This window comes from Meriones unguiculatus, chromosome 3 (assembly GCF_030254825.1).
Source record: "Meriones unguiculatus strain TT.TT164.6M chromosome 3, Bangor_MerUng_6.1, whole genome shotgun sequence".
Taxonomy (NCBI): domain Eukaryota; kingdom Metazoa; phylum Chordata; class Mammalia; order Rodentia; family Muridae; genus Meriones; species Meriones unguiculatus.
In genome coordinates, this window is record NC_083351.1 from 178,098,615 (window position 1) to 178,121,525 (window position 22,911).

At 45.2% G+C, this 22,911-nt stretch overlaps 1 long non-coding RNA gene across 1 annotated transcript in view; it reads left to right on the top strand.

Moving 5' to 3' along the window:
• Positions 1 to 21,983, top strand: part of LOC110549070 (uncharacterized) — a 52,254-nt gene extending 30,271 nt beyond the window's left edge. The window contains exon 4 of the long non-coding RNA XR_002476439.2: positions 18,249 to 21,983. This is a non-coding gene — a long non-coding RNA (uncharacterized LOC110549070). The remainder of the gene's footprint in view (positions 1 to 18,248) is intronic.
• The last annotated feature ends 928 nt before the right edge of the window (positions 21,984 to 22,911 follow it).

Sequence of the window (22,911 nt, forward strand, 5' to 3'; positions counted from 1 at the left end):
TTATTCCTGTATCAGAACTTCTGACCTGTCTGCTCAGCCAGTGAGATTTTTACATTGCCGTCCTCCCTCAAGCTTAAAATCCCAAACTGTTGTTCTGGTGCAGGACTGATGCTGTGCATCTGATGGTTTCTTTACGCTGGCAGATCCCCAAGTGGTCTGCTCTGAAGACAATCTGTTAATCCATATGAGTGCAGAGCCCTCAGCACTGGGCTGTTCCTTGACTGTCTTGTCATGGGGATTAAGTCTCAGCGTGAATTTTAGAGAATGAACCATGTTCGCACCATAGCAGAGGTGGCCACTTCAGAGTCAGTAAACATATATTACTACAAATGTAACTTTTTGTTTTGTTTTGGTTTGGTTTGGGTTTTTTTTTTGTTTTGTTTTGTTTTGTTTTGTTTTGTTTTGTTTTGTTTTTCAAGACAGGGTTTCTCTGTGTAGCCTTGGCTGGCCTCAAATTTACTGAGCTCCACCTGCCTCTGCCTCCCTGAGTGCTGTGAGCGCTGAGATTACAGGTGTGGGCCACCACCCCCAGCTCAAATTCTTAAGTCTTTTTTTTATTCTTTCACCTAATTCAGGATAGCAGCCAAGCTAGAGCCTCTGGTAAATTGTAATTAAGATTTTTTTTTTTTATGTGTAGCAAGGATCCTTCTAGTGAACAAAAATGTTCATTTTAAGTAAAGCCAGAGGCTATTTATCAAAGATACTGAGAAGAGATACTATTTATCAAAGATACTTAGACAGCCCAGAGCTACACACTGGAGAGCAGACAGCACCCTCAGCAAATGCTCTGGTCAGCCCAGACGGCAACATGAAGAGAAAGCAAACAGACCCACATTTATCATCCTAGTCAGAACCAGAGCCCTCCACCTCAGACCAGATGTCCTGAATCTGGTAGAAAGAAAGTAGGACTAGGCTTCAGCTCGTTGGCACCAGAAAGGGCTGTCTGAACAGGGCTCTGCAGCACAGGCACTCAGACCAACAACAAACAGGGCCTTGTGAGACTGCAAAGTGAAGGACGCTGTCTACAGGAAACAGGCAACCTACAGAATGGGGAAAGAGCTCTACCAGTTGCGCATCTGACATAAGGTGGGTGCTTAAACCATACAGAGAACTCAAGAAAGACTGAACACCGAGAAAACAACTAACCCTATGTAAAAATGGGGTATAGAGCTAAAGATAAACCATAAATGGCTGAGAAACTCTTCTAAAATGTTCAACATCTTACCCACCAGAGAAACACAAGCTAAAACTCCACTGAGATTTCATTTTACCCCGCTCAGAGTGGCCAAGATCAACAAAACAAATGACAGTTCGTGCTGGCTAGGATTTGGGGTAAAAGGAAAACTTTTCCATTGCTGCTGGGAATGAAAATGTGTTTGAAAATCAGTGTGGTATTTCCTCAAAAAGCTGAAAATAAATCTACCAAAAGATCCTGCTGTACAGCTCTTGGGCATATGCCCAAGAGACTGCACTACAGAGCTCATCCACGTTCGTTGCTATTTCACTCATAATTGCTAGGAATTGAAGTAGCTAGATGTCTGTCAGCCAATGATTGGTGTGAAAATGAGGTCCACAGTGGGGCAGTGTTAAGCTGTTAAAGTGAGACTTGCGGTTAAGTGGGTGGGGCTGGAAACAGCCATCCTGAGTGAGGCGACTCCGACCCAGAAAGACAAGGGTATGCTGTCTCTGCTGCGTGGACTCAGCATTTGTGCTTTCCGTCTGTGTGCGTCATTTAGAGCACCCACAGGGTTAGTGGGGGACCAGGGGAAAGGAGGGATCTAAGGGACATAGACTATTGCTTTAGGAAGAGATGACAGGGAAAGCAGAATAAGGAAATTAAATGGGTGGTAGACAGGGCAGGGCAGGTGCAGAGCATCAGGAGGTGTACCTAACACTAAAGGCCTTTTTAACAGCGAGAATCTACTGTTTTCGAAGCTTCCTAATAGATACATGTATTAGGAATCCATATACATATGGATTTTAAGAGACTTACCATATAATGAGGAGAACAGTACTGCAACTACATACTGTAAGATATCAAATAAAAGCCCAAGTACTGTGAATGGGTTACATATTGAGTCCTTAGGCCTTCCCCAGGCATTAAAGGGTATTGCCAGTGTTATTGGTTACACAACTTGACCTTAAGACCCTATTGCTGAAGACACTGCACACTTACTGCTAGAACATGGAAAAATGTAGCTAGTACGCATGTCCACTGGCTGGCTTTCATAGTGCTAGAAGGTGCTACACCTGCGACTAGAGGAGAACATTAATCCTCGGCCTCAGCCAGCTGTGAACCTGGGAAGCTGTGATAGTGTCCTGCCTGACAAGCGCGCCCAGCAGTGCAATAGCGGCCTGGGTGTTAGGGGAGAAACCAGCTACTGTTAAGTTTTAAATTAAGGCGCACTCCCTGAGGGGGAAGCCCATACCTGACGCTGTTAATGAACTTGAGGCTGGATAGGGAAGAGGGCCTAACAGGAAGACTTGTACTGTTATTAACAAATAACAGCAAATTAACACAGCAATAAAGTGACTCCTGGGGCATACAGCTATGCTTGTGTGTTATTCTCGAGGTAGGTGGTAATTTAGAGACCCACAACCGATAGCATGCAGAGAGTGAGGAGCTTCGAGTGCTCATCTTGAATGGGTGTCCTTACCACACCTCGGCCCTCCAGCCTCAGAGAGTTCTGCAGAGAGATTGGGGGAGCCAGATGTTAAGGAAACGACATTTCCCAGACACAACCAAGCAGATCCACATAGGAACGCAGAGACTATGACAGCACAAGCCACCCACCAGCTCAAGCCACATAAGCCCCTGAGTGAAGGAGGGGAGGGCACAAGTCCCCCACCACCCAAGCAGCTGTTCACAAGTGATAGCTGCTAGAAGGAGCATCACTTTTCCTCAGCGGAGGGACACTGAGTGTGTCAGCACACTCCAGAGCAGGCCCCACGCTCAGGCCAGCACACATTACGGCACGATTTAGTGGCTTTTTTCTTTTGTGGCTTTTGTTGTTTTAAGAAAAAAAGAACATGAAATTGGGGGGATCTGGGAGGACTTCAGGGATGGGACAGAATATGATAAAAACAAAATTATACCGTATGGAATTCCCAAAGAGTAAGGAAAAGACTTTAAAACATAACATTTTAATATCTATCCATAGCTGCTGAGGATATTTTTGTTGTTTTTTTTTTAATTTTTTAGATTTATTTTTATTTTTTACATGTGAGTGTTTTGCACACACACATGCTCAAAATTAGAACAGGAAAACACCATGTGTGTGCCTGGTTCCCGCAGAGGTGGGAACAGGGTGTTGGATGCCATAGGACTGGAGGTGAGGGTGGTTGTGAGCTACTGTACGAATCCTGGAAACTGAGCCAGGGCCTCTGTAAGAGCAGCGGGAACTCAACCACCCAACCACCGAGCCAGCTCGCCAACCTTGTGTTATTTTTTGATTCAGTTTTTTTAATTGAATTTAATTGGTTAATGTTTTGGTTTATTTTTTCACTATGTAGCTCTGGCTGGTGAAAAATTCGCTACATGGACAAAGCTGTTGAGCTTGGAGATCCCTGCCTCTTCTCCCCAAGGGCTGTGTTTAAAGGTGTGCCCTGCCATACCCAGTGTGGCTGCTGATTTTAAATTAATGATATGCTTACATGGTGTTATTTGAAGAATAAAGGTGAGAACCTGAAGTTTGTGGGAAAGTAGACTATACCGTTGGTATTGGCTAAACCTCAGTTGCGTCTGGATTTGAGAGTTATTTTTTCTTACAGTATAACCCGTGCAGACGTGAGCGTTAGGATGTATTTTCTGTACAGAGGGACTTTGGACTTTCCAGACAAAGCTAATGTTGGGTGTGTTTTACTTTTCAGTAAGTGTAAGCATGAAAGTTCTGTAGGTTCTGTTTTGTTGAACTATTTTACAAAGAGTCATTGAAGTAGAAGCTTCACTTTTGTTGTGTACTTTTCTGTATTTTGATTATGTTTGGAATATCTAAGTGTGAGGCTAGAAAGATGTCTCAGTGGTTAAGAGCACGTGTTGCTCTTGTGGAGGAGGCAGGTTCAGTTCCCATCACCACAAGGAGGCTTAACCCATCTGCAGCCCCTGCTCAGAAGATCCTGGGCTCTGCTGGCCTCCAAGGGTATCAAGCAAGCATGTGGCATACAGACAAATACAGGCAAAGCACTCATACACAAAATAAACATCTAAAAAGATTGCAGCCTTTAGAGCGCCTTCCTCTTCTCTGTATGTCGCTGAGATGTGGGGAAATTGAGACATCTCCAGAGTCTTCCTCCTCCTTGCCGCAAAGCGGATTCCGTTAGCACTGACAACTGTGGCCCGCGTATGTAAAGCGTTAGACTTATATTCAGACTCTTTTTTTCTGGACATACTATATTATTAAGAAATTATTATATAGTATACTTTGATTTTGCATTTGAGAATTTCCAGTTAATATCTGTCTGTCTTAGTCGGATACTGAACTTGGCCAATATGTACAAACTGGAAGGATTAAGAGAAGTAGCGATCTACATTTTAAGAAGAGATTACTGTAATTTCTTTCAGAAGGTAAGCATTCATTCTAACAAATCACCAGTTATTATGTATTAGATTTTGAACTTTGAATGCAATCATGCTTAAAAATGTCAGTTTAACTACTAAGCTCTCTTATTGAGAGATAACACAAAATATGCTTATAAAAGTCAGAAATTCTCTATTCATTTTAAGAAAGTCAAGTTGTTATGGGAATTTATTGCCAGTATGTAAGGACTCCCGTGTAAATCAGAGACAGCATGTACAGCTCGGGCTCATGTTGAATTTGACAGTAGGAGAAAGGAAAGCTGTCGCCATCTCCACCTCGCCAAGAGCCCCACAAAGCCTTCGGTTCTCACCTTTCCCTCCACCCCTGGGGTAGAGGGCAGCCCTCTTTTGAGGGAGTTTGAACACGTTTTGGTTTGCTCATATTTACAGTCAAAGAAAGATCCCATACTCTGCATTTTAAACCCATGTTGTACATTCTTTCAAGACTCGCCATTTCTATAATATACTTTGTGAAAGTAAGTTAACTCATGGTTTATGCAGTGCTATGTTTTGAACCCAAGGCTTTTTGCACTTTAGACAAGCCCTCTCCACCGGCTGCGCTATATCCCAAGCCCGATATTTGGTTCTTAAATACTAATGTTATACAGTATACTAATTAGTATACTAGTATACTAATGTCATACTAACAGTTGAAAAACCAAGTTAATAGCAGTTCATAATTTTAAAGTTTGAAATTGCTGACCCGAGTAGAAGGAGTTTTAAAGAAGCCTTGTCCTTTTCTTGAAGCAGAGAGTGTTTGAAAGTATACTTTCGTGATAGATTATTGATCATCTTTAGTACTTTATAAACTATTAACTGCAACTAATGAATGAGCATCAGTTGTTGGGTGTGAGCTAAGTCATGGGAAAGCACCTGACTAGCCCTGTCCCTGGGCAAAAAAAGAAAGGCTTACTGCAAAGAGGGTGTCATGTGGCTATTTCCACAATAGCCGTGGCTGCCGCCCTGGGACAGACAGAGCAGCAACCCAAGGTGGGGAAAGAGTTGCCAGTTACCAAGGGCCGGGAGCTGTGCCAGGAGGAAGTTGTAAACTGGAGCATCCATGGGAATGGGGTGGGCTTGCAGGCCTGGGGGGCTCTGATGTGTGTCTGTGTTAATAGGGACCTGGAGGGACGCAAGGAGCCTGGACGCCAGGGCAGAGTGGCGAGGCAGTTTCATGGCTTTCTGAGAATGCTGATGGAAACTCTGGTAAATGCCCAGGGATCCTTCTGTCTACCCTGTTAGAAGCTAGCCTGGGCTGAGCCCAGACTGTCCTGGGACACAGTTAGGGGCGTGCCTGTTAGTTGAAGTTTGGGCCCTAATATTAGAAGCTTAGGATCAGGCCTTTTGAGACTGGCTTTTTAGCTCACCTAGTGATCCGCTAGGCTGCCAGTGTTAACCATGCCACTGCACACCACTCGCTTACCCAGGCTTGGGAAGAGCATCGTGGCTGCTATCAGGATTTACCAAGTGTAACTAAAGCCTCTCCAAACATCTCTGTACACGGTTAGGAATGGAAGGTGTTTTGTTTTTAAGAAAAAAATTAAACACTAACTAGACTCTAACTGCAAGTGTATTTCTGGCAGTAGTTAATTCCAGAGAGAGAATTAAGTGTAGGAAGTAATTATATTTTCAAAATGTGTTTTGTAAATTAGCAGTGGTGTCTATTTTTATTTAAAAAACAAACAAACAAAAACTTCATTCTACCCACTTTTCCCTGTCTTTTCTTCCCTCTTGTGGACCTCTTCTTTCTTCCAAATTACCCCCTGCTTTGATGCTAATCACACCCCATTATCCTTGTTTGTTTTTTTGCTCCCTCAGCCCTGTAGACTTCTCCATCCTTTTATAGTCTCCCTGATATTTTTGTGTCCTACAGAAGCACACATGAACACACACACACACGCAGATGTCTACACGTGAGAGAAAGCATGTAATACTTATCATTCTGGGTCCAGATTGTTTCATTTCATATAATCTCCAAAAAGTTTCAAATTTATCAAAATTTGATGGTATGTATTTTATGGTTTAAGTATGTAAATCAGTGTCTTAGATGGGCTGTGTCTACATCTGTACTGCAAGGTGCGGACGTCTCCTGCAGGGTAGACGCTTCCTCCATGCTGAAGCCATTGGACCAGCATGAGCCTCTTTGTAGACTCCAGCAGATGCTCTTGGTGCTGACGGTTCCTTCTGCGTTCTTCTGTGACCTTCAGATGACGTGATCTCTCACAGCGGCTTAGTGGCCCCACTCTGACTGTCTTTGTCTCTGTCTCCTCCTAGTCACCCTGTTTCTCTGATTCAACCGTGGCTTAGGTAACAGGAGACTGGCTTACACAGAAGGTGACTCCAGGTCCACTGGGGGAATAAGTGGAGCTCATGAGGCGCTGTGCCTGTGAGCTAAACACTCTGTTTGAGCTAATGAAGGGCTTTGTCACGTACCGTTGTGTGTTAGCTCTCTGCGTTTTTGAGTGGTTACTCCTGTTGATGAGTGGAACCCTCCCGCTGCACTCCAGTTCAGCAGCAGCATTACTTACTACGACTAATCGTGCCTGTAAGCAATGGAGTGTTTTTAATCAGACATTTATAGTTCATATATTGCTTGTTATTTTTGTGAAATTTAGCATAAGGGATGGGCTAGATGTAAGTGACGAAGCAGATTTAAAATACATTGCTGCCCTTCTAAAGATTAGTGCTTAGGGTCCATCAGTTTTGTTTACAGTTTAGACCCAGCCTTAGAGTGGTACCCAGCATTCATTAGGTGCTTGGTATGTGTTGTCAAGTGGGTGGGCGGATGCATGCCTACATAAAGCACAGATTCTAAAATAAACAAATGCAGTAAAGAGGGAGGTGGTTTGAAACTAGAGAAGCCGTTGGGGCACTGCTGATGGCTGCATGGAGAATGTTAACCGAGTCCAATGCCTTGCCGACAGGTCTGATCTTGGCTTTCTCATAAGGGATAGTTTACTTGAAAATAAGGCCTGGAAAGTCTGCCTCTCCTCCTTTCCAGTGTTATTTTCATTCTAAAGCCCATTCATTCATAAGCTTACAGTGGGTCTAAGTATCAAAGTGAAAGTATCACAGGTTCCTCAGTTCAAGCCAAAATGCTAGAAAGGACTAGGGAAGGAAGCAGCCAAGGTTTCCTTGAGGGGTGCTGTATGCCTGCGAGTCTTCAGCCCTTGGTGCATTGGAGACCAGCATAACCCTGTTTCTAAAGCAGACAGCAGAAATGAGCTTAACCAAAACTGGGGCCTGTTGGGCCAGTTGGCCAAGTTGTGGGTGCAAAGGAGAAGTTGATGAAGGGGATTTAAAATGCTGCTACAGCAAGCTCAGAGGAGGTAAGAAGGCAAAGCAGCTTTGTTACTGATGGAGAGCATGTTGGGCCATCGCCTCATCAGGAAATTACCCGGAAGCCCTAGCCAAGATGCTTGACTGGTGACCACATGAACAAAGAGTTTTCAGTGCAAATTAGGCAGCTTTGTACTGGAGGAAGCATTGCCTAGATGTCACAGCCAAAAGAAAACTGGCTTCACAGGCATCGAGTGACTGGCTGACTCTCGTGGTAGGGAGCTATGCTGTCACTAGTGGAAACCCGTGCCTGCGTGTACCGTTCTGAAAATGTTTGGGCCTGAGAATTAACCAAACCTGGGCTGCCTGTGCAACGACGTCCAAGGTAGCATGTGGAGAACATGGTTTCTGAGTGTTTTAAGTTCACTGTAGAGACATCTTCCTCAAAAAGTAAGGAAAGGATTCCTTTTCTAATACTACTCATTGACTACGTACTGTATGTGTGTAAGTGTGCGTGTGTGAGAGAGAAGAGAGAGAGATAGGTGTGCAGGTGCCCATGGAAGCCAGAGTAGGGTCAAATCCTTAGAACTGGAGTTACAAGCTTGTTGTGAGCTTTCTGACATTGTTAGGCCCAAGAGGGGGGACCCTAGGGGACACTAACTTCCCGAGGAGGATGAAGAGAACCCAGGAGACCAATCAATCATCCATGCAAAATCACAGAGGTTTATTTTAACCATTGCACAATGGGGTCACCCCTGCTGGTCAGCAAGGCACTGGGAGACAAAGGCCTTAGGTTTTTAAAAGACAAAGTGCAGTAATTTTCAGGGGTTGAAGTCTTGGCAATTCAGGATTGGATGAGGTATTTAACTTTTAAAATAATTGGTTGGTTCTGGGCACCCTTAGGTCTGGTCAGCCCTGTCGTAAATATCTGGGGACGATCTGATCTTCAAGACAGTTTGGAATTTCCTGCCATATGAGATATAGCTGCAGTTAAAGGTAGGAGAGTGATTAACTTATCCCGTGTGTGTTCTGAGGAGTGAGGGCTACAGGCTTTGGGTCAAAGGTCAGGAGCTATTCACAAGAAGGATTGGGGCCATTTGGCCCAGTTTCCAAACAAAGTTTATCTTCCAGGCACCAGCCAGTGATTTTTCTCTCCACCTAGTAGAGATCTCTGCTTGTTCTCTTCCTTATCTCTGCCCTCGCAGATGGCCAATGTCAGGAACTTTTACATTCCTCTGTTCTCTGGAGAAGCACTTGTTATTATTTATTAAAAATCAGTGAGGCTGGTTAACCCATATTCTCTGCAAGACGTTTATTAGGAGGGTATGGAGAAAGGGGGAAGCAGGACATGAGAGAGAGAAAAGGGAAGGGGAAAGAGGGGTGCCCCAAGAGAGAGAAAGGGAAAGAGTATAAGAGAGAGAAAGTAAGAGTGTAAGAGGGAAAGTAAGAGAGTGTAAGAGACCATATTTTTGGGGTTAGCCCTTTAAGGGGCAAGGTAACCACGCCTTCCAGGTGTGGCCACCTGGCTGGCGACACATGATGACATCATAGGTTGCTGGGTAACCCAGGAGCAGGTTGTGTTCCAAAATACTAACAGGGTCGGAGATCCATCTTCTGGAGTTTCTTCAACGCTGACCATTGGACCGTTGGCATCGTGGGCTATGGAGGCTGAAATGCTAGTTGAAGGTTGGGGAGAGGGCAGTTACCTTAGCCTGTAATTTGAGATTTTATTTTAGTCCTTTGCTTCAGTTTCACCCATGTTTACTCTTTGGCAATGTTGCCTCAGCATAAGCACTTGCACTGTACTAATCCTTTCCCTAATAAATGCGACCAGGCAATTTATGATGCAGGGTCCAAACGTTAAAAAAACATAGTAGCTAAGGGTCCCATTAGGGTTGACAGCAGAGGAGTAAGCCAGGGAGTGCTATTAAACCAGGACTCAAACCAACTTTGGTTGGCCTCCCGTTCTCTTTGTCATTGTAATGAACCTGTAAGACAGCAGAGCTGTCAGGAGCAAAATTAAGAGACACTTTTGGGGATAGTGACTGGGTAACGCCCTTAAGGCATTGAGAGCTTGTAAGACAGCAGAGCTGTCAGGGTTAGATTAGAAGATATTCTTAGTAACAGTAACTAAGTAGCGCCCTTAAGGCATTAAGTAGTGAAATTAAATAATATCAGCTGATGAGCAGCTGGTGTGTGTGTGAAAGAGTAGTAGGCTAAGTGATGTTTTAGAATAAAGTATAGAAATTAAAGTAACGCCCTTAAGGCACTAAGTAATGAAATTAGATTAGCAGCTGGTGCGTGTGAATGAGTGATAAGTCAAAGCTATGCCCTGAAAAATGTATAAAAACTGGAGCCTGAGCCCACACAGATGCAGCAGGCTAGACTCTTTGGTGAGTAAGCCGCGAGACCGCCTATAACCAGCCAGTTCCCAAACAGCTGTTTGAAAAGCCCAGACCACCTTAACAAACTGGCCCTATAAGGACCACCTTATCAGACCGGCCCTGGAAGGCATCTCCACAGCTTCCTTTGCATCTGAGGCCTGGCTGGAGCAGAGAAACTCCGAGGCCCATCAAGTCATCAGAAGTCGTGTCTGAGGTCCGGCTGGAACTGCGAAGTTCCAGGACCTAGAAGATACCGACACTGCAGACAAAAGTGTCCGAGCCTGTGCCTGTGGCCAGGTTGTATTCCCTATAAGATGTATAATGAGCTAGGCAACTCTTAGATATCTCTGTGATCTGTGTGATTAAAGCAGCATTCAAAAATTATTGTGGCGTTGGCTTCTATCAATACCTTGCCGCTCTTTGTGGTGTCTCAGTTAAAGTCCTCCGGCATAATCAAGCACTGGTGACAGCCATGGCATCCTCGATTACCCCAGAATGATCTACATAAACACAGCCGCCTTCTTTTAAGGCACAAAGCTCCCCCCCCCCTTTTTAGAAAGAGTAAATCTAGTCCTCTTCTGTTTTGTAGGACTACTTCAGACAGGGAGGTTAGTGATTCCTTTAGCCTGGTCACTGACTGCTCTAGTCTTTGAATATCTTCGTCAATCGCTTTTCTGAGGCTTTGGTAATTTTTGTCCTGGAGAACTAGGGAGGAAGCGCCTGTAGCTGTTTCAGCAATGCCCAAGCCCAAGAGAAAAGGAAGAGTCAGAGCCGTGGCTATTTCCCTCTTAGGCCTGGCTACTTTACCTTTGTAGTCCCAGAAATCCAGAAGGTCCTCGAAAGGGTGGTAAAGGATCTTGGGTACCAGCTGGACCAGTACACAGAGCTCACCTGTTTGTTGGAGGATCTAAGAGTGCACACAAGGGGTCAACCCTGAATTGCAAGCCCACCAACTATTACTGGGGGGAAGCAGGTATATATTTGATTTATCCGGGACCTGAAGGAAGGATAGCCACTATCGACATAGTCTCGTGCTTGGTGGAGAAGGCTTCCACCCATCCTGAAAAGGTATCTACAAAAACTAACAGGTATTTATAGCCATATTTACCGGGTTTTATTTCCGTGAAGTCCACCTCCCACAATCCACCTGGACGGTTTCCTCTAGGTCTCTTACCAGGCCCATTCTGAGATCTGCAGGCATTTACCTGAGCACAAACCTGGCATTTATTTACTACCTGGTCACCAAAGTCCTCAGTCCTGAACAAATACCTGAGATCCTGTAACAGCTTCAACTAATTTTCTCTGTCCCAAGTGCATCCACCTGTACATCTTTTGAATCAGGTCCAAGGCAGCCTCTTTGGGGAGGATGGTCTCTCCCTTCTGTGTCTTCCAGTGTCCTTGCTTGGACTTGTAGTTGGGGGGTACTGAGAGGTGGGGTTTTCTTCCTCAGTTGAGTATTGCAGGTCAGGCCATCCTTTGGTCCAGTCATTTTCCAGTTTGTCCAGTTTCTCTGTGACCCAGTCACTAGGGCGGGGGTCGAAGGTTGCATGACAACTGTCCTTGCAGCTCGATCTGCCATATTTTTTTCCCGGGCTTTTGGGGAGTTTCCTTCTTGGTGCCCTGGGCAGTGGATGACGCTTACCTTCTTGGGCAGAAAGAGTGCATCTAGCAGCTTAGTTATTTCTTCCTTAATTTGATTTATTTTCCTTCTGAGGTTAAAAGTCCTCTTTGTGGGTATATGGCCCCATGTACGTGGGCCATTGCAAAGGCGTATCTGCTATCAGTGTAGATATTAATTTTTCTGTCCTTTCCTAGGTTGAGGGCTTGAGTTAAAGCAATTAATTCTGCTTTCTGAGCAAAGGTGCCAGGAGGCAAGGCTTCAACCCATTTTATTTGTTCTTCATCCACTACCGCTGCTCCTGCCCTCCTTTGCCCGTCCATCAAGAAGCTGCTCCCGTCTGGTCTTAACTGACCAGTTACCTCTGCATCTGGCAGGGGCTGGTCATTTAAGTCCTTTCTTCTTCCATGGTTAGTCGCCAGACTGCTGGCAGTCATGAAGGGGAGCATCCATTTCCAGATCAGGAAGCAAGGAGGCTGGATTAAGTCCTGTGGGTGGGCTAAAGTTGATGCAGTCTGTATTCGGGAGCAGAGTCTGATAGTGGGTCATTCTGGCGTTAGTGAGCCAGCGGTCTGGGGGCTGTTTGGTGATGCTCTCTAAGGCATGTGAAGCTGTCATAGTTAAATTCTGTCCCAGAGCCAGTTTGTCAGCATCTTTTACCAATAGGGCAGTGGCAGCCACTATTTTCAGACATGCAGGCCATCTGGCAGCCACTGGGTCCAGTTTTTTTGACAAATAAGCTATGGGTTGTTTCCATGGGCCCAGCTTCTGGGTCAGTACTCCCTTAGCAATTCCCTAGCGTTCATCCACAAACAGCTGGAAGGGTTTGCTAACATCTGGGAGTCCTAAGGCTGATGCTTACAGAAGGGTCGTTTTGATACCATCAAAGGCCCACTGTCTCGATCACCCCAATGGAAAGGATGTCCTTCCTGTGAGGGGGTAGAGCGGAGCCGCCATCTCAGCGAAGCTTAGAATCCAAAGCCTGCAAAACCCGGCAGTGCCTAGGAATTCTCATTTGCTTGGGGCTCTTGGGCGTGGGGAGGGCCAGGATGGTCCGTTTCCTAGCCTCCTACAGCCACCATTGGCTTCTTTTAATCGGTACCCCAGGTAGCTTACCTCCTCTTGGCAGATTTGAGCTTTCTTAGCAGAGGCCCGATAGCCTAGTTGCTCTAGTTCCTGCAACAGTCGCTCAGTCCCTTGGGAACATAATTGTTCAGTTTCCGCAGTGATGAGGAGGTCATCTACATACTGTAAGAGAGTTACCTGGGGATTTTGGGTACAAAATCCTACCAGGTCACAGTGCAGGGTTTTGTCGAAGATGCTTGGGGAGTTTTTGAATCCTTGAGGTAGCCGTGTCCAGGTCAGTTGCCCCGTTATGCCCTCGTCAAGGTCTTTCCATTCAAAGGCAAAAATGTCCTGGCTAGAAGGCACCAGGGGTAGGCAGAAGAAGGCATCTTCAAGTCGAGGACAGTGTACCGAGTCCTGGCTGGGGGCAGGGAACTCAACAGAGTGTAAGGTTTAGGCACCATTGGGTGTGAGTCCCTCACTCACCTGTTCACTTCCCTTAGGTCCTAAATGGGTCAATAATCCTGTGTTCCAAGCTTCTTAACTGGTAATAAGGGAGTGTTCCAGGCAGACTAGCAGGGTCTGAGAGTTCCTAGTTGGAGGAGCCATTTAATATGAGGTTTGATGCCTGTGTGGGCCTCTTTGGACATAGGATACTGCTTTATTGCTACTGGGGTGCCTTGGGCTCTCAGCTCGATGACTATTGGAGGCTGATGAATGGCCTTTCCTATTCCTGCTGTTTCTGCCCATGCCAAAGGAAAGGCTTGAAGCCATTTGTCCATCCCCAGTTGCATTTGGCTCCTGGATTCATACAGGCGGTACTCATCATCCAATTTTAGGGTCAACAAATGGATGGGCTTTCCATCAGGGCCTTAACTAGTGGTCCCTCAGGGAGAAAGTGAATTTGGGCCCCCATCTTGGATAATAAATCTTGGCCCAGCAGGAGGTAGGGGCAATCTGGAATGATCATAAAAGAGTGGGATACCCATCCCGTCCCTAGATCCACAGATCTTCAGGTAGTCCATGAGGATGGTTTAATGCCAGTAGCCCTCTGCACCCAGGACCTTTTATTTGAAAGAGGCCCGTCGTATGGGGAAGCACCGAGTGTTGAGCCCCTGTGTCTACTAGCAATTGAGTAGGTTGCCCCTCCACTTTCAGAGGTACCTTGAGCTCAGGGAGGGGCTCTGAGCCCTGACCTCCCTAGTCTTTATCTTCCTCCAGGGCTAATACCTTGGGGCAGGCCCCTGATCATTCCATTGTGGATTATTTTTGTGAGCCCCTAGCCCTCGTGGCTTTCTGTGGGGGCAGTCACAAGCCCAGTGACCCATCTCCTTACAGTATGCACACTGGTTCTTTTTCAGTGGGGCTCTTCCTTTGATTTCAGTTCCACCTCGGGTTTCTCTTATTACTGTGGCTAGGATCCGCTGGAGGTTTCTATCCTGTCTTTTTTCTCTCTCCATGTCCCTTTTTTCTTGTTCCCTCTCTTTTCTTTCCTCTTTTTCTTTTTCTGTTTCTCTCTGCTTGAACACCCATTCTGCTACTTGCACTAATTCCCTCAATGTCTTATCCTACAATCCATCTACCCTTTGTGACTTTCTACCAATATCCTCACTGGACTGCTTTACAAAGGTCATAGCTACATTTGGCCAATAATCATCATTTTCAGGATCATATGGAGTGAATTGTCTAAAAGCCTCCATGAGTGGCTCCAGGAACTCGGAAGGGGACTCTTCAGGGCCTTGCCTAACTTCCCTTACCTTGGCCAAATTAGTGGGCTTTCTGGCAGCCCCTTTGAGACCTGCCAACAGAGCCTGACGATAGACTTTGAGACGCTCCCTACCTTCAGCCGTATTGAAGTCCCACTCGGATCTTTTGAGGGGGAAGGTGTCGTCAATGTTGGCATGATTTTGGGTCGGGTTCCCAGTGTCTCCAGGTACATTTTTTCGAGCCTCAGCAGGATTTGCTCCCGTTCCTCGGTGGTGAACAGCACCTGTAGCAACTGCTGACAATCGTCCCAGGTGGGCTGATGAGTAAAAAGAACTGACTCCAAGAGATTAGTTAATCCTAGGGGGTTGACAGAAAAGGGAGGGTGTTGAGCCTTCCAATTGTATAGATCAGCAGTGGCGAAAGGCCAGTACTACATCTCCTGATTTCCCTGATCATCTATGGGATGGCCCATGGCTCAAAGCGGAAATGCCCGAGTTGTGTCCAGGGAAGCACCTCATTGGCTATGAGTAGCCATGGCAGGGCCCTCCCTATGTGCCTCAGGGAGTGAGGGGTATAAGGAGGTTAGAGGGGCTGAGGGATGGAGGGCCTCAGCCTCTTTGGGGGAGACGCAGAGCCAGGCAACTGGGACTGGTAAAGGTGGAGCAGGAGGGTAAGGCGATGGGGAATCCAAGATAAGGAGAACCATGGTTCCGAAATCTTGGTGAACTTTTGGAGCTTTCTTGCCCTCTTCCTTCATGGCCAGGACCTGGATAGGCTTGTGGGGAAGAAAAGGACTAATCCAAGAAGGTGGGTCAGTAATCAGATCTTGCCATGCAATGATATAAGGAACCTGGTCAGGGTGACCATGAGGTCCTAGCATAAAGACTTTTTCATATATAGCCCTGGTTATATCCAAGTCAAAGGTCCCAGTGATTAGCCAGCCGACCTTCAGGGCTGGCCAGTCGACTGAGCAGACAGTTTCCACTTTTCCTTTCTTGATTACAACAGATAGAGTATGGGCTCTAGTTCTAACCTCATTCCAATGGCCTAGCACCAGTTTTAGAGGAGTTGATATATTCTGACCCATGTTGAAATATACGTCCAAAAATGTCGTCTGTCCAAGTCAAAAAGAGACAAACAGCAAGACAAAACATTAAAAAGTAAGGAAACCAGAATATAGGCTGCCTCGTTTGTGACCTCAAGACTAAACGTTGTTGCCTTTTTCTGCTAAGGAGCTCAAGCACAGACACAAATTTCTGGGGGAGCAAAATTTCTCTGCTCCCTCCTGCTTCAGAGAAGGGGTGGTTAGGGCGTCCCCTAAAACCGTCCTGTGGCCTCAGCATTAACAGCACATCTGCCCCACCACAAAGGGCCGATCCAGTTTGGGGCCTCAAACCCCTCCTTCAGATACTCGAGAGCCAGATCAGAACCAAAGCTTCAGGAGAAATAGGAACACAACACTGCCACTGTCGGGGCAAACAAACTTGCAGTAGGCAAATGGCAGACAGCAACGCAACAACAACTTACAGTAGCAAAAGAGACAGAGGACAAAGACAAACAACAGCCGTGGCACTTTCTAGGAGCTCCAGCTAGGTCCTCCAATAGCTGTCCGCATTCCCCTCCAGTGCCCTGCCAATGCACCACAATGGTAAGCCCGGCATGAGCCTAATTTCTAGAGAGGCGACCAAAGCAAACTCTTTGGGCTTTATTGCTGCAAAAGCAAGAGGTTTATTCAGGCCAATTCACATTGGGGTCACTCTGCTAGTCAGCAAGGAGTGGCACCCAGAGACAAAAGCCTCGGGTTTTTAAGGGATGGGGTGCGGGGAAGTTCAGGGGTTGAAGTCCTGGCTACTCATAATTGGATGAGAGGCTAGGGTAGTTGACTTTCAGGTGTGGTCAGTCCTGGCCAGACACCTGGGGAATATCTGATCTTTAATTCATGTTTGGAATTTCCAGCTAGTTCGGGTGTGGCTGCAGTCGATTAGCTTCATCCTGTGTCTTCTCTGAGGAGCAAGCCTGAGAGAAGGTCGGGGGCTGTTTAGGATAAGAATTGAGTCCATCTGGGTTAATTGCTAGGCGATGTCATCTCTCAAGCGCAGATCTTCTTTGCTGAGTGGAGGTCTTTGATTGCTCACTTCCTTATCTCTGCCCGAGCAGATGACCGGGGCCAGGCCTGACACTCGAAAATAGAAGTTACAAGTTTAGTCTGATCCTCTCAGGGACCTTTTCCTTTGTCCACTGTATGGGCATCTGTATCTCCCTTACAAGCTTCTTTATAAGAAGCTAGGCAGAATGGAGAAGATATAACTGAGTTTTATGGTGTTCCAGTTCCAGACCAACCTGATAGACAGGGTAATATGGCGAGAGTCCATGCTCCTATACTTTTTAAACAATTAAAAGAATTAAAAGCTGCATACTCTCAACATGGTCCTACAGCGCCTTTTACTCATGCTCTGTTGGAGTCCTTGTCTACTGAGACCCTCTGCCCAGGAGACTGGAAGCAATTAACAGAATGTGCTTATCAGGAGGCAATCATTTGTTTTGGAAGTCAGAATTTTCAGAGCACTGTCAAGATACAGCTGAACTTAATCGAGCTCAGGGAATTCCTTTAACTTATGACATGCTTGCTGGAGAAGGAATCTACAGGGAAATAGGAGAACAATTGGATTTTGATATGGCTGTTTATGCTCAGGTAAATGCTACTGCCTGAAGGGCCTGGAATAAACTTCCACAAGCACGTAGACAGTGGAGGATTTATCTAAAATCTGTCAGGGACCTGATGAGTTTCAAGATTTTGTGGCAAGATTAATGCAAGAAGCAAACAGACTTAAAAGTGATGAAAAGTCTGGATTATTATTAGTAGAACAATTGGCTTATGAGAATGCTAACAGTGTTTGCCAAGCAGCTTTGAGACCCTTTAGAAAGAAAGGAGGTATTTCTGAATATATTAGGTTATGTTCTGACATCGGGCCATCTTATTCTCAAGGAGTAGCTGTGGCTGCCACCCTACAAGGAAAAACTATTAAAGAGGCAGCTTCTCAGTTTTCCCTGTAAGAAAGCTAATGGTTAATTCTGCTACAAAGCTTCAATGGTCACAAAAAATTAAATTCAACAAATAACAAGGTATTTTGTCTTTTTTTTAAAGATATAAAACCATTCTAAACAACAAATAGACATTACTCATATCCCCAAATTAAAAAAAACTAAAATGTTTTGCTACAATTGTTATTTCTTCCATTATAAAGACTAATAATGATACTACATATATTAGTCAAGCTTTTCAACATTTTAAAAAAATCATAAAACAGGTATGCCATATAATCCTTAAGACTAAAAAATTATGGAGCCTGCCCATGGATCTCTTAAAAACCAATTACAAAAAATAAAAAAGGGGGAGTCATATCCCCAAATCTTAATCATGCTCTATTTAAATTTTTTTGAACGTGGATATACAAGGCTGTTCTGCGGCTGATCGATTGTATTGTTGTATTGTATTTGCATTCTAACACCAAAAATAATTATGCCCAAGTAAAATGGAAAGAACCGATTACTGGAGTATGGCAGGGCCCCGACCCCATATTAATATGGGGAAGAGGGTATATTTGTGTTTTTTCCACAGGACGCAAAAGAAGCCAGGTGGATCCCAGAAAGGCTGGTGCGATTTACAGGAGTTGTTCCCCAGAAGGAGGATGTTCCTGCTACCGACAATCTTGAATTCTGCCCTGACTGAGAACCAAAAAGCTGCATTGGACTTAAGCTCCTGACCACCTTTGTGTCATTCTGCTCCTGGGAGAAGACGTCATACAGAGAAACCTCTTATACAATGGACTGGACTTGATTGTTCTGTTAATAAGGACAATTCTCAACAAAATCAAAGAGAATAAAAAAGAGGACTAACTGTGAAACTTTGGTCTGACTCTGGTTTTCAGCAGACCAAAACAAGCTTGCTTCAAAAACTCTTGGGAGGCTCTGTAACTATGTAAATTCTCCTTTTGTTTTGTTGTTTGGAAATGTTAACAAGATTCAAACTTTAATGTTTCTTGCCTTCAATGTAAACTGACAAACTGTATTGGTAAGCTTTCAAATGGTTCTGATTGTTCGACAGCCTTTTACTATGGTTCCTGTGAATGTTTCTCAGACTTGGTATTTACACAAGGAGTCACCTGCTAAGTCACTTTTGTGGAGTGTTATTTTGGACTTGACTTGTGATAGGAGATGCTCCTATCGTTGACAACAAACCTGCCTAAAGGCCTTTTAGTATGTCAAAGCTGAGCTGATCTGCACAAGATCATACCACAGTGTCTACCCTAGCAGAGGTTGGTAGTCAATGACGGGTAAGATTTCTCTGGGATATGTTATGGGGCATGAATGATAAAATTCATGTACAAATAAAGATATATCTTTCGAGAGAAACAACCTAAGACAGGCACAATCTTCTGCTCCATAACTCTTAAGTTATAGCCAATTTTAAAAAATATAAAAAAGGGAGACCTGTCAGGAGCTGTGCCTCTGGCAGCTGCTTTGATATTTAAATCTCAGCAGAAAGACTGCTTTTACCAGGCCTTCACTAAGTCAGGGAAGAATTTGCAAGTCCATCTCCTTTTGTTTATGACAGCAGGTGGGAGAGCTTGTCATAATCACACCTCTTGCTCCAGCCTCTGGTGGAAATTAACCCATTGTTCTGAGGTGTTTCTACTCTGGCTTAAAAGCTCTACAATAAAAAAAAAAGGCCTGCTGTTGCTGCTAAATTGCTGCTAGTTTTGCTGCAGAGGCTTGAGGTTGCTGCTGTGGCTGTCGAGTCTGGACCTTCTTAAAAAAGCCTCCTGTGTGCTGTGTGTTTTTTATTAATTTTCATCCTCACTCCCGACTCAAGAACCATCGACTCTGCTGGCTGGCTCCGGCAAAATGAGGACATTTAATTTCTGCTGTTGAAGTCACCAATACTGCATGACGCTGTGAGGGCAGTCATGGCAAACTGACACAACCCCTTCTCTAGCCTCGACTCACGTTGCAGGTCCCATGCTCACTATGTTCTAGCAAAGCAGCTTTTTCTTTGGTTCTTTGAACTGTCTGTACTTATGCTTGTCATGGTCTTTGCATAGATGCTCTCCCCACTTCCAGCCTCTGCATATATATTCTCCTCGCTTCCTAGAACGACCTTTGCCTATTTCCTGTTGGTCTAGTTCATTTTTTTCATTTAAAAACTAGATTACTTTATGTGTGTGTCAGATCCCCCGGAACTAGAGTTATGGACTCCTGTGAGCCACCATGTGGGTGCTTGGAACTCAACCTGGGTCCTCTGAAAAATCAAGGGCTCTTAACCACTGAGTCAGCTCCTCAACCCCTCCATCTTTCTGTGTCATCCTACATTCCTTTATTCAACTATTAGTTACTGGGTACTAATTATATGCCTGCAAAATGCTAACCCTTCTGAGCGTGCAGCAGTGTGTAAGCAGGGCTTTTGGCCTCATGGGCCTACAGATGCCCACTTAAACATCTTTGTATTGCAGTGTTCCTGGGAGAGCTACCCACTAAGACCTCCTAGGAAAAGACTGCCTGAGGATAGCAGAATGGAACACCAGACATGAAGCTAGCATAGCTTAGAGCCCACCTCCAACCTTGAAGACAGGATGGCTTGGGGTGAGGAGTGTGGGTAGCTGGCAGTCCCAGCTGTTAATTGTTTTGGACCCCCTCATCTTTGAGCTAAGATGCTAGTCTCTTTGGGGTGCACTCTCCAATGACTGAACGAAAGTGTGACATAGCATGTCTGCCTAACACAGGACAGCTTCGCTTCCTTGATTCTGCTGCTTCCTAGCTCCTCTGGTCCTTCAAGAGTTACTTTCCAGTAATCTCTTTGCCTCCTAAATCTGTCTCTGCCTCTGGTTTCCAGTGGGCCATGCTAGCTTTGGGAGCTAAGCAGGTGGCTTCGGTAGCTTTAAGCATCCTCTGACACTGCCAGGAGCAGGTGGTTTAGAACAGGTGCTGAGCCAGTGTAAGCAGGATGTACTACCACCCAGGCTGCGAGGGGACCAAAGGGTATTTCCAATCTGGGACATGAAGCAAATAACCCCGTGTTCCTTGGCAAGGAATATACCTTGGCATCATATAAGCGACCCAAATGTTTCCACAGGCTTTCTGAATGAGCTGTTTGTTCAATTAGTTGAGCATGAGCCTAAGGTCAAGTTCCCTTAATTCATTTCCTATTAGCCAGTTAGTTTTAGAAATGCTGGCCTGTCAAAAACGGTCTGTTAGCTGTTTATATGTAAATGCCGTGGACCCCTTACACATTATGTAGTCATTTCTCAGCTGCCTCAGCTTTTCAGTGACATAAACAGTTTACATGTGGTGTCAGGTGGAGAAGCCATGTAGACTTGGTTAGTGACAAGGATGGTGCCTGAATTAAAGTCATAAGTGGAGAATTGCTGTTGCCTTCTGCTGTGGAAGCATTTTCTAGTTCCTTATTAGAAAAGCAAAATTCCATAGCCAGGTGTAATCCCAGAATTCAGGAGGCTGGAGCAGAGGATTGCCACAAATTCAAGACCATTCAGAACTAGACAGTAAATTCAAGGCCAGGTGACGTGCTCTGAAGAAGGGTCATGGGTCAGCATGGGCCGGGCAGCTTCCAGAAATGTCAGGCCAGGTCCCCAGGACTCACACTAAAAAGCTGGTCCTGGCTGAATGCACTTTTAACCCCATCACTGGAGGGTGGAGACTGGGGGATTGCTGGGACTTGCTGGCCAGCCAGTCTAGCTGAAACACTGAAAACTCCAGATTCCTCGGGAGACCCGGTCTCACGGTGGGACAATGAGATAAAAAGAGATGGGGGGGGCGCTGAAGTCCTGTTTGGACTTATGCATATGTTAACAAAAGCACAGGCGTGTGCACACATGCACACGTGTGCACACACACCATAAACAACAACAAAAAGAAGAGGAAAGAGAAGTGATAATCCTGAGTCGACCTTTGCCCCTTTCCTCTGAATACTTGTAGACCGAGAGAGCTGTTGTCACACCTCATTCAGTCAACCGTGAGCTACACCCATGCTTCCATATTTTAAAGAAATCCATGTGCAGTTTCTTTACTGGCACCTGCCAGGCAGACACAGGTAGCGCTCTAGAGCACTGCTCATCCCCCTTTCTCCTATTTAGCCATCCCTCCTGTGTGTTAAACAATCCTGTCCTATGTAGTGAGGTTAAGCACAAAGGGCTGCTGGGTTAAAACCTAACTTCTCCCGTTGACTGGCTGTGTGACCTCCAACAGTTACTTCATCTCTCTGAGTCTTAATTGGTAAGATGAGTAAAACAACACGTGGCATATAAGGCTGATGAAAAGTTGAAATAAAAATAAAATGAACTAAGTACGTGTCTCTTTCTTGAGTTATTTCCCCATATCAAACACTATTCTATGTCTCTCGTTTCAGGGTAAATGAAATTTGTGCTGATACAAAGTATGTTCCCATTCTAACAATGTGTCTTTGTAAGCAGATGCTGGCAAAATTTCTGCTTGGACCTCCATCTGCAAATATTGACTCTGAACAATACTGTTTTTCTTTAATACTGAGATTATGTCCAGTCTGTTAAAGTTCAAAGTTCTCTAAGGTAAAAACAGCTGACGCTCCTTAACTGTTAACTTAAAAGTTTAGATTCTGGTATCAATGCCGTCTGTATAAAGCTGGGAGATTTGGGGTGCGGGGTATCATTTTAGGCCTGGGAAGATCTTTCTTGAAAGTCTTTAAAAATATTTTTAAGATATGCCTGAATGCATGTGTGCAGGAGGCCACAGGGGCCAAGAGAGGGTATGTGTTCCCCTGTAACTGAAGTTAAAATCAGTTGTGAGCTGCCATGCTGGGAACTGAACCTGGGCCCTCAGCAAGAAAAAGGTTCCCAGGATCTGTCTCCCTCTTCTGAGCTCCACAGGACCAGGCATGCACGTGGTGTGCAGACACACATGCAGAACAAGCACTCACACATGTAAAAGAAAAATAATCCTTTAGCCGGGTGGTGGTGGTGTGCACCTTTAATCCCAGCACCTGAGAGGCAGAGGCAGGCGGAGCCCGGATTTTGAGGCCAGCCTGGTCTACAGAGGAGCTCCAGTACAGCCAGGGCTACACAGAGAAACCCTGACTCAAAAAAAGTATATAATATACATATATTATATATACATTGTTACATAAATATAGATATATATATATTTAATCATAAAAATGATTAATGCATCTTCCACAGTTCACGTGGGTCTTTTTGTTGTTTGGTTGTTTGGTTGGTTTAGCCTTGGCTGTCGTA